The sequence below is a fragment of the Lissotriton helveticus genome, chromosome 6 (genome assembly GCF_964261635.1).
Source record: "Lissotriton helveticus chromosome 6, aLisHel1.1, whole genome shotgun sequence".
Taxonomy (NCBI): domain Eukaryota; kingdom Metazoa; phylum Chordata; class Amphibia; order Caudata; family Salamandridae; genus Lissotriton; species Lissotriton helveticus.
Genome location: NC_136067.1, coordinates 360,908,965 through 360,922,012, shown reverse-complemented (window position 1 = coordinate 360,922,012; position 13,048 = coordinate 360,908,965).

The window sequence follows — 13,048 nt, the reverse complement described above, 5'->3', positions numbered from 1 at the left end:
CACTATTGGTGGCCCAGGATGACTTCAGATATCGAGAGGTATGTCAAGTCATGTGGGGTTTGCGCTCAGGGAAAATCAGAACGGCAGGCCCCCAAAGGATTGTTACAACCCTTACCCACACCTCCTTATCCATGGCACACCGTTACCCTTGATCTTATCACAGATTTGCCCAATAGTCAAGGTTATGATACCATCTTAGTAGTAGTGGACGCCTTCTCCAAAATGGCCCATTTTACAGCCTTAAAAGGAATTCCAACTGCCAAACAGTTAGCTACTCATTTTAGTTCCCAGATAGTTAAGATACACGGAATTCCCAAGATTGTGATATCAGACAGAGGTACCCAGTTTGTGTCTCATTTCTGGAGGGCCTTTATGGAAGGATTAGGTACAGAAGTTAGATTCTCCACTAGCTATCACCCAGAGACCGATGGGCAGACAGAGAGGGTAAACCAAGAATTAGAACAATATCTGCGACTGGTTCTTTTGAGAGAGGAGGGCGAATGGTCAGACTATCTGTGGACAGCAGAATTTGCCCACAACAATGCAAAGAATAGTTCAACTGGTTACTCCCCCTTTTTCTTAAACTATGGCAGACACCCTAACGCTACCATTCGACAAACAGACATATCTGTTCCCGCAGTTAAAGAAGTAGTTTCGCACCTACACCAAATACGGCAAAGGGCAGAAGATAATCTCAAGGAAGCCAAGGACAAGTACAAGAGTTATGCCGATCGAAAGAGAAGGGAAGGTCCTTCCTTGACTACTGGAGAGCGAGTTTGGCTAAACACAAAAAATTTAAGATTAAAAGGAAATCGGAAATTTCAACCACGTTTTATTGGACCGTACCCAGTAGAAGAAAAGGTAAATCAGGTCACCTACCGACTAAGGTTACCCACCAGATTGAAGATCCATCCAGTTTTTCATGTTTCTTTACTAAAGAAAGCCTCCACAGAGTTGAGAACACAATCCCCTCCAAAACCCATCCAGTTAGAGACAGGAGCTGAGTTTGAGGTAAAAGAAATTTTGGATTCTAAGAAATCCAAAGGAAAATTGTTCTACCTAATAGACTGGAAGGGTTATGGTCCTGAGGAGCGATCTTGGGAGCTGAGTGAGGATGTTCATGCTCCTAGGTTAACCAGGTCATTTCATCAGCGATTTCCCATGAAACCCAGGGAGAGAGAACCTGCTTTGTTGGGGGGTACTGTCAGGACACTCAGACCGGCTCATGTCCTTTGCACAACAAAAATAGTCAAAACAAATCCAGAGGCCTATGGAGCCCTTACATGGTCCGATTTGGTAAGGTTCAGGAGAACCAAGATGGCCGCCAAAGTGCCCACGTCCTGGAAAGGGAAGGGTAGCGGTCTAGACACAGCTGAGGTGAAGGCTGGTGACGCGCGAGCTCCTCGCTAGCTGCGCACTTCCCCACAGTCCTGAGGCCGTGCAGACGTGTTCAAAGCCCATAGAATTTAAATTTAAATGTTTCTCAGTTATCCTCCTCCCGTTTGTCATTCCCTAATATAGCGGGACACATTCTTGAAGACTCGGCGCGTAATTCAAGCGCGAGTCTAATTCCCGCAGTGTAATTAATTCCCCGACGTGAGAAAACGAGGTCGCGCATCTCGTCATCTGAGGTGAAGGGAAGAACGCCTCCGTCAGCTGAGATTGCAAGTCATCAGTCAGCTGAGGTTTTCGAGTCTAAGTTCGTCGTCAGTAATCAGAAGGAGAGAGAGAGAGCCAGCGGAGAGAAACAGGAAACCTTCCAGTCAAAAGCTAAGTTGAAGAGAATATTTTAACTAGAACGTTAAAGCTTACCTGAAATATTTGGTGACTTCCTAAAAGAAATAAAAAGAAATAAAAGAAATGTTGATTAATGACAGAATGAATACTGAAGGACCATTTGCATAAATATTGTATATATTGTACATAAGACTCTACTCACCTGAAAAGGCTATAGCTACCCATTCCTCAGCAAAGCCTGTAAAGATATAAGAACAAATCAGGAGAAGCGGTCGCAGATATTCAGCCAGTATTTAAAGATGAAAAAGTGAGATAACAGAACCCATTTAAAGAACAGCTCTTCTATTTAGTGAAGTAAGTGCACTTACTGATTAGTTAATATAATTAGGTGCAGGTAACAGAGAGACAGGGTACTAATTGTTATTTATTCTAAAAAACAGTTACAACTAAACAGAGGAGGGAGACAGTAAAAGCCAAAAGAGCTGAAGAGGAGCAAGAGTCCAGCGCAGCCAGGGTGGGTGAGATATTAATATGTGCTAGTAATACCAGGGTAGAAAGAAAAAGAGCTGGTAGCTTTAATAATGTGTTAATTTACAGGTTCCCGAGAATATAAGAGAACGTTGGGTGAGGAGCTGACGGAAGGAACCAAATTCTGGACCAGTCTCTTATTTGTTTATTATTTTATCCAATTCCCCCGTCCCTTAAGGTTATGACTGGAAGGTTCTGTTAAAAGACCTCCGGGCATTGCTAAAAGGGATTAGGGACCTAGCATCTCTGTTCCCGTGCAAGAAAAAACGGTAAGCCAATTTAGTATAAATCCAGTTCTGACAACAATCTCTGCTTCCTTGGGATTGAGGAAGGACTGGAAGGGGATGATAGCTGATCCTTTATGCTGGACCTTCTTAAGAGTGTTTTTCCTGAATTGTCAGGCTGGAATTGGAAGTCAGAAGTTCAGAGGGCTTACCGTTTCCCTCTAGTCCGGCATAGGCCTACCCAGGGGGGCAATAGGGAACAAAGTCAGCCAAGGGCTATACTGGTGTCGTGTATTTCTATAGGTTCTGAATCGATCCCCCTATTCCTGACCCTATTCTGGTTAAACTACCTAGCTAGTCAACTAACAGTCAGCCCATGAGGCAAGAAATCCCCCATGATGCAGATACCGTTATCTGACGCAGTCACACTACGGCACAGGAACGTGTTATCTGATTAGGTCATAACGCTTGAGATCTAATTAGACAAGCGACATTCCTCCAGCCCCTGATAAGGCATACGACGTTCTCATAACAAATCAAACCTATGACAACCTGGATAATCCGTGCGGCCATTGTTTTGATTTCACAGAGAACTTTAGTAAAGAATGTGCTAACGAGCAAGTCGTATGACATCTTTATTGACGTACCTATGTCCATCCTTACGTCAATCCCGGCACCTTTAAGGTATAAATATTGCCGACCTTGCCCTATGCAAACACACGCGTGGTGACAAGACGGAGCAGCCATACTTGCCGAAGCCGAGAGCAGAAGCAGACCCCGCAGGCAGCAGCCCCGCCTTCCTGACGCGCTGAGAGACGCGCTGCTATCTCAAGCCGAGAGACCCAGCACCGGCGCTTCCGGGTAGCCCTCGCAGGCAGCCTGGAATATCGAGAGCAGAGAAAGAGATACCATTCCTCACTCATCCTAACTTCCAGGTACAGAACTGAATAACCCCTCCTAGAGAATTCTTTAGTTATTCACTTGGCAAAAACAAACTTAACTTAAACTGTAACTTTCTATTCCCGCCCACGTATTAGACTTAGGTCAGGTACACGGGGTAGGCGTATTTAGAAACACCAGTTGAGTACGTTTAGTCAAATGTATATGTGTATGTAAATATATTTTAATCATTTTAAAACATCATATGGCTCAGAAACCATATCAATGTTTTTACAATATTATTTTATACTATTGCTTCTAATGTATGCACTTTACTTAACTATAAGTATTGCAATAATATCGATCCATTTCTCTTGTACGAGAAAAGAGACTGATCAATAAATAACATCTTTTATTGAACACGCCCGTCTCTTCCTTTTCTCTACATTCTGATGAGACTAAGAATGCACGTACTGACTGAGTAAAATAATTGCCTTGTGCTCACACGACTCTTGAGATTGACTCTTGATTAGGGGAGAGCAAAGTTGTCATGTTCTATGGTTGTCAGAAACTAAATCCCTTCTTGTCTAATCAGGGAAGTTAATCCTTCCTTGAACATTCGAGAAAGTTTCTAGCGAACTCTGAGCTTAGCTGGCAAACCCAAAAATTAAGTCTAGCATCGACAGTAGTAGACCTAGTTAACGTCTGGCCTAGGCCTTTACTGCTGTAGGTACTATTCCAATGCGCAGAGCCTATTGGGAAAATAGGAGCTACACTACATGGCGCCCAACGCGTTTGGAAAGGGCGATAAAACTAACGTAAGACATTTAGAGTAACTCAGTCGTGCTTTCTCACTCAGACCCCTTTTCCCAAATACTCCAAAGACGTCTGGAGTGGGTGAAAGGTTATAATATCCTCCAAAACCTCGCAGGAGGGAACTCCTATGTATGGTTCTTGGTCTAGTCAACGTTGAAGGATAAAACAGTTCCAAAATATTGTGCATCTAATCTCTGTTTCCATAAAGAAACCTGATCTACAAATAAACATAATACCATCCTGTCAGCAAAATGAACAGCGATGAAGAACGAGAGGTTACTAGATTAGCTACTGAAATAGCAGATGCTGATGCTACCATGCAAGCAGCAGACGCGGATATAATACTCATTCCGGTCGCCAAAAGGAGATCTATAACCTTAAAACTTATAGAAAATGGACTGACACCTAGAGGTGGCACAGTCATATTCGTAATCGAGGCACACGAATATCGGCAGACAGAGGTATACTATACATGGATACATTTTCCAGCAGCTAATACTATAACAAAGTACTTCCACTATTACAAAGTAGAGGAACCTCCTAATGAGTACACTCCTTTCGAGGAGGTGGAAGTACCACTCAAATTCCAAGAGCATTTGCTCTTATTTGATGGCGCCCTAAAACATAATAATCACATTACAAGGCTCGGTCCTTTAGGAAGACCAGGAGCAACGTGGCCGGTCCTAGCCGGATACACACCATATCCAGACATCGAAAGAATGCCTGCAGCAGAGCTGCTAATACAGCTAAAACAACTACTAAAAATTCACAGACAATTAGTTCAGTAAGTAATGCGGACTTCAACAATTCAGCCAGCAATTAAACTTCCACAGCTGACCCCTCACCAGGGGAACACAAATAAAATTACACCACAGAACATCCAATCCTGCCTAGGTAAAGTTCCAGCTAAACGGGAACAAATACCATTCTGGTTGGCACAGAAAATTACCCAAATAGAGGCGGTGTTTCCTGACACCACCCCATTGGAAAAACACAGGATTCTGACTATATGTCTCCCAATGGGAATCGCACCACACATTGAGGACTGTGACACTTGGGGTACAGTCTTTGCTTCCATCTACACAAAAACGCACGGTGTTCCATCCATTTCGGTAATACCAGATGTGCTAAAACAAATTCAAGATGAATACGGTCCAGAACCTGCTTTAACTCTTGGTATGAAATTACTAAAAGACTTCAAGCAGGTCTCGGCTATATTACTAGCCAATATAAAGGGTGAAGCAGCAAACGTGGCGATCCGCCAGAGGTTAAAAGAGACAGATATAGCAGACCAACCAGCTGAAATTGCCAGAATCATAGAAAAATCCTATGAAGAACTAGGCAGAGATAGTCTAGGTGGAATACCAGTAAAACCGCAACTGACTACAAGTCCAGAAAAAATATTTTTTAATAATAATAATTCACCAAAAAAGAACTGGGATGGAAACAAACAATCCAATCCTAAAGAAAAGAAATTCCAGTCCAGAGGAAGGTCTCCTAGGCGAAGAGAGAAATCTCCAAACCCGAGACAAAGGTCACCCCAGAGTGAACCCTCTGGGAATAGATATAACCTTAGAAATAGGGATAATATTAAAAAACCTGATAGATATCAAGACATTGATACACGTCCCTCTCAATCTTTTCAGAATTCCTCGCAGAAATCGGAAAGAAGAGGACGATCAGAAGAGCACGCCAAGTCCAAAGACAAGGAACCTGCTCAACTGAAAAAGAAATTACAATTTCCCAAAAAGAAGGTAGCCAGTATCAAGGTAGTTAACAATGCCGAGAATACTGAGGACACAACTGAAAAACGGAGAGTGGGCTCAGACAATGCTAGACAGCGCAGCAGAGGTGAGCATAGCTCGCAAAGTCCTTATGAATCATCTGGAGACAGTGGACACGAATGAATATCTTCAAGTGGAAACTGCAGACACCAGAGTTAGCAAGCCCCACAAGATATACGAGATAACATTACGTATAGAGGGAGATAAGACTAGGAAAATAAGGGGACTATTTTGGGATAACCTCTCCAAAGGCTATGACATCCTTCTAGCTGAAAAAGACTGGCCACCAGAGTTTGTCAGGGAGTGCCCTCATGGCGAAGAAGTAATTATGCCTGCCTTCTCGAATCAAATACCGATTCATAAAAAATACACACTTGCTAGAAAGTGGGCAGTGGCCTTAGCACCTGCTTTATATAAAAATCATGTAGGATGGGATGAGGATTCTCCTCCTCACAAAATCCAGTTAAAATCACAACCTACTGCACAAAGGCAGTACCCAATTAAGCAAGAAGCTAAAAAACAAGTAAATGAAATACTAGATCAGCTAGAATACCAGGGGGTGATTGAAACTTGCACCTCACAAATGAACAATCCTTTGTTTCCGGTCTCCAAACCAGACAATTCGTACCGTCTAGTTTTGGATTACCGACACCTTAACACATGTTGCAAAACTTTTGCAGTACAAAACTCACACAGTGCTGCACTAATGAATAACATAGTGCGCAAAAAATACAAAACAACCTTGGACATCTCCAACGGATTCTTTTGTCAAAACATAGCACCAGAGAGCAGATATTTAACTGCATTCTCAGTAAATGGCACTCAAAAACAATTCTGTCGGTTAGCCCAGGGGTACAAGAATAGCCCGGGGGTATTCTCAGCGAGAGTAACAGAATTACTACAACAATATGATGATGAAGCATTATCTTATGTCGATGACATTTACTTAACAGATGATGACTTGGAGACTCACTTGAAAAGAGTGAACACCATAATACTTGGTTTCGCTGCAGAGGGTTACAAATTCAACTTCAAAAAGTCCAGAATTGCCCATCTGACGGTCCTATTCTTAGGATATGAGTTATCAAGTGAAGGTAAAAGCCTGGCAGACAATTTCCTAGAGAAATGTGCCGTAATCCAAGCTCCTAAAACACTAAAAAACCTACAGTCAATTCTAGGCTTCCTAAATTTCGGAAGAACATACATTGCAAATTACGCAGAAAGGGTCAAACCCCTTTATGATCTAATTAAACCAGACTTTAAAAGATCCAGTTGGACTCAAACACACACAGAAATTTTGAGATCCTTACAAACAGACATGCTAATTAAAACAAAATTAGAAACCCGTGATAATACACGCAACCTTGTGATCCGAGTCATCCCAGGGAGATGCGGATTCACATACCTAACCTCTAATGAGGGAGATAAGGTACCAATTGCATTTAAATCGCACTTGTACACTAAGGCTGAAATTAAATTTAGCCCAACGGAAAAAATTCTTACAGCAACACAGACAGCTATAGCAAAAGAACGAGCCCTGGCACAAGGTAAACGAATAATAATCGTGACACCAATACCAGCCTTAGAGGCGGTAACAAAGGCAAGCATTCCAAATGCGAAAGCACTCCATCCGAGATGGATACAATGGGCTAACTCTCTTGCTGCAACAGACGTGGTGTACGAATTTGATCCTTACTTAAAAACACAAGAATTTCTACAATATGAATTCGAATGTCCTCTGCCAACCGAAATTCTGCCTCTAGACCAATACGGCTGTATAATATATACAGACGGATCAGCACAACCCGCAGTAGGGGGTAAACAAGCTTACAGTGCTGCGTGCGCGATTGTTAAAGGTCGTTGGCACGAAGGGAAATTTAAACCAACCCTAACTAAGACCCAATCTCTAGGAGATTGCACAGCTCAGCGAGCTGAATTACTAGCATTCAAGATGGCGCTTGAAAATACCGATCGAGAATTCCCCACACTCATAGTGTGCGATTCGTATTATTGCGTTCAATCTTATAATGAATACTTGCAGATCTGGCTTCAAAATGGTTTCAAGGATGCGAAAGGAGGCACAATCAAGCATAAAATGCTATGGGAACAAGTAGCTCTTTTACAAAAAGAACTACCAAAGACGCACGTGATACATACACTGAGTCATCAACGTGATGGCGTTCACGTTGCAGGGAATTCATTGGCTGATGAGGCCGCGAAGGCAGCTGTGCAAACGGCTTCCGTAGCTGCCATCACCCGGTCAAAAACAAAAATAGACAGCGAAATATTACAAGCTGTCAACGCTTCTGAAAAGGATTCGATAGAACCACTCCCTAAAGGCTTTCCATTAAAGTACTCATACATAACAGATGAAAACAATGTTCCTTTTGCTCAAATCCCTGGAGTGGGGGATAGGGCAATTCCAAACATGGAACACAGATTAGGACTAATAATAGCGGCACACGAAGGGCTTGCTTCTACCCATGCTGGCGTCTCAGCCACAGTATCATCATTAAAACAGAGATACTGGTGGCCGCAAATGAGAAGACAAACAAGGAACTATGTTCTAGCATGTGAAATATGTCAAAAAATGAAAGTATCAACTGTGAGACGTCCAGCACAGACGCCCCTTCTAATCTCGGATAAACCATTAGCCTGTGTTTATCTAGACCACTGCGGTCCCTTACAAAGGGACGGTAACTATAAATATATCTTGGTCGCAGTGGACTCATGCACGAGATTCATATGGATGTGGCCCCAGCGAACGGCTGACGCCAGAACTGTTCTAAAAGATTTGCGGGTCTTTATCGGCACATACGCAATTGGCATTCTGCATTCGGACAATGGTCCTGCCTTTAGCTCTCGGGCTTATAAGGAGGCCATGGTCAGCATGGGCGTGCAATTGCGGTACTCTTGTCCATTTCACCCTGAGGGGAACGGAATTGTTGAAAGAAAAAACCGTGACATAAAGCAATCTATAACGGCAAAGGTATTAGGTTCGGGAGCTGGGTGGGTCAAACATCTAATAAGTGTCCAACGTAGTCTAAATAACTTGCCAAGAAATTCTCTGAAGGGATTCAGTCCGTACGAATTATTATTCGGAACTAGGATGTTGATCTCTGACCTTGATAGTCAGACTTCAGTGGTAACAGAAAAAAGCTTTGATGTCAAAGACCGTTTGGCTATTTTGCAGGACTTAAACAAAACAAGAAAAGACCTGAGCAACATACAGTTGAAACAACAGCCAACGACCACTGAAGATTCACCACCTGTCCCAGCAAGACCTGTCTGGATTCCAAAAGTCAGGGATCTAGTCAGGGAGAAGATCGCGGTAAAGAAGGAATTTGGGCCTTCTTACAGAAAAGCAGTTCCTGTCTTGTCTGTCAACGGGACAAGATCAGTTGTACTACCGCCACTTGCTGGAAAAAAGGAGAACCGAGTTGTATCCATCGACCTGGTAAAACCACAACATGTGGCCGATAACAAACAGTAGGCCAAGTGGACTCCCAATAAGTAGCAGAACACCAAGGTTTGCTACCAGTACAGAGGTCCTAACAAAGAGGCTCATCACTTTCGAAACGCCTACAGAAGAACAACAAGGACTATGCAACAATGCAATAGAACTCAGACCTCTGAAAACCCAAATAAAAACATTTAGCAGAGACACACCAATCTATACTGAAGTACCAAGTGAAAATGCAAGAAACAAAAATCCTGAACCAATTGGAACAATTGATAGAACTGCATCTGGTTACTTCATCAACTTCGATGATTCCTCTGACGGCTTCAGTGAACAAAAGACACAGCCATCACCAAAATCCTTTAAAGACAAAGCAAAGGAACTTTTGAAACAACTAAAAGAAACATATCTGATTTCTCCATGGATTGAATTTTGGGTGGGTTTTGGTGCATTTATCCTCATACTTTGGCTCATCATGGTATTTACCTTGGGACGCTTCATTGAGGGAAAATATGCTAAAATGGACACAGCAAGTCAGAACATCAACTTGGTCCTCAAACCACACACATCTTCACACGTCGAGAAACGAGAACTTTCTTCAGAACTTTCTTCAGCCAACTTCACAGCAATTCCAATACCTGGTGGGGTAGCCTGGGACAACACTGACTATGAAATTTATGGTCCGGTCGAGATCCTGAAATATCCACACCAAATCAAGATCTCCTTGAGTGACTTTGCAAAACCAAACTCATTTGCTGATGATTGGGACTTTGAAAGTATTAACAATATGATGTCTGACTTAGTAATGTCTGCTAAATTTACAAAACATGATTATTTGCAGGGTTCTACAAATTATGACAGCATGTACTGCTATAACCATTATGGTAACCATTTCTTGCATAAGTCTGCACAACCTAGAAATGTTTTAAATTTTAATCAATGGGAACATTGTGCTACACCTCCAAAAGGGAGCTCAAGAACCGTGTATGGCAAATATTCATATTTTTCAGGTTTTAACACAAGTAATGCGGAAACATTTTATTTTAAATTGTCAAACAAGACAGGGACCAAAACCATGATAACCAACACAAAATTGATTTATTCTGACTCATTCTTTGAAAAAATGAATACTTTTGGATTTGATTATTGGGACAAAAATGTTGATTTGAAAAGTGTTTGGGGGACGAAAGAATGGCAAGTACAGGGTTTAGAAGCTTTGTTTAGAGCCTGCATGATCCCAGAACAAATGATATTTTTAAATGACACTGTCCAACAAACCACCTGTCTTGGCTTAGCCAAAATCAAAGATTTAAATAACCTGTCTATTCCAAAGCCAACAATGTTTAGCAATAACTCTGATACAGATGAAGAAATAGACATAAACCATATACTTAACCAAAACAGAACACATCCTGATTGGAAACAATGGTTGATCTGGCCCACAGATACAAATAACTGTCAAGATAGATTCCTGAATAAAACACAGGGTTTCAAAATGACCAGGCCAGACCCTAGATATCCCCAAAGACATCACCCAGGGATAATAACAACCTACAGTGTGGGCAAATTATGCCTTCAATGGCTACAAACTTCCACACTGCCTGAAATTAAGCAACACCTAACTTTACTTACTGATGGTGCTGACTTGCGTGATTTCATACTGGGACCACGCAAACAGCGTCAAAAGCGTTTCATAGCAGCCTCTGTATACGCAGCATACAATGAGGCCTGGAAGGTTACTCAAATTGAGACAGCAGAAAGAATACGGGAAATTGACCGTATTAATTTGGAAAAATCACTTTCTGTAGTGGACAATGGGTTAATGACTCTGTCCTCCAGAATTTTTTCATTGGACAGCATTGTGTCTTCAGCAATCGATATATTATCGCAAGACTTACTGTTATTACAACATGGTCAGTCACAATTGCGTTCTATTGTACAGCTTGGCTGGACGTTACAAAATCTGCGTTCAGGCTACGTGCCTTGGCGTTTAATCAACACAACGTCACTATTCCAAATCTTTAACCTTACTGATAGACAAATCGGTATGGCGCAGAAGGGTGCTGATTATACAATCTTGAGCATTGAAAAACTAGAAAGATTACCAATGACAATGTCAGAACGACCTGTCAGTGAATGGATAATCCACGGAATCATAAATATTCCAATCTCAACCTTCAGGTTTCAATACTGCCAAAAATATATACAGGCTGGCATGTACGAGAAATTGGGAAAGGGGTACCTTAAAACAACATGGAACCTGCCCTATTCACATGCATGTATCAGTAATAAAGGACAGAAAGTGTTTCTTAGTGGCAACAATTGTGCTATGTCACTAAGCGGCACGCTTCTATGTAACGGTATTAGTTTGCACGGAGCCTGTGAAGGGAATTCATACAACCTTTCATGTCACCAGCAAGGCGCACCTGCAACTGAAATAGAACCATTCTTTCAAAGACTCTATAATGGGAGTTACATTCTTATTGTAGACCGCAGATGCTGTAGTCTTATGCCCGGGACTCCTTATCTCGTCACTACGACAGCGAAGGTCAAGTGCTGTGGACGTTCTTTGTTCCCCAGCTCCTTTCCAGACAGGGAGGCAAGGGCATGGCCCGGTTTGAAAATTACTTCTATTCTAATAGACACTTTAAGCAGAATGAAAACAGTGCTTCTTCAGACGCCTACAAGGCTCACGTCATCAAAAGAAACGTATGATCTACAAGTCGCAAGGACGACTGCAGAGATACATACATTACTATCAACTAATTCCCCCGTACATTTCGCGGAAATCCTAAGCGAAATCTTGAATATTTCTGATACCACTGGGGTCTCAAAGGTATTTAAGACAGTATTTTCGATGGCATTAACACCATTCAAAGCCATACTGGGTATTTTTCCAGATTTCGTCCATTCGATTTTTGGCGGACTTCCCCTGATCCTGGGACTAATTGCAGGAATCCTATTCCTAGTCCTTATTTTTCGTTATGGCAACCCATGTCACAGATCAAACTCTGACGACAATGGAAGAAACGATCCTAGCCATTGGATACCGGGACCGGATATCAAAAATCCTGGGACTCTCCCGGCTTAGAGACCTGAACATGACTTGGTTTCTATCATTTCGACCAATGTGGCAAAGGTGTGTTTTACCTGTACTAAGGTGTCTGCTATGCGGAGAAGAATGCGTGTTAGACACCTGTCTGACGCTACAATCGGATGCGCCGGTGGATGCAGATACACTGCTGGTTCCTACCAAGGTTCACGCACTGTGCTGCCCTCAAAGGCTGCCAATTCTGATGACGGCATTCCTGGAATCTTCACCACTGCGATTGAAGAGTAGTGAAGTTCAAGATGAAAGCAGCATCGAACAGGTACGACCTTCTGTCAGCAATGCAAATCTGAATGTCAATGGAGACAATCATGCGCACGAATGCATGGTTACCCCTATTTCCGACTTAGAGGAACTTTCCCATGAAGCTGTTGACAGTTTTTTCGAAAGCCTGAATGATATGATGTTCTCTCCGGAACAGAAATAGAGACTTTTGAGTAAACTCGCACACGGCGTTCCCTGAATTCGGCCTTCAACTTTAAAAATAAAGTCACATGAACAATTACAATCC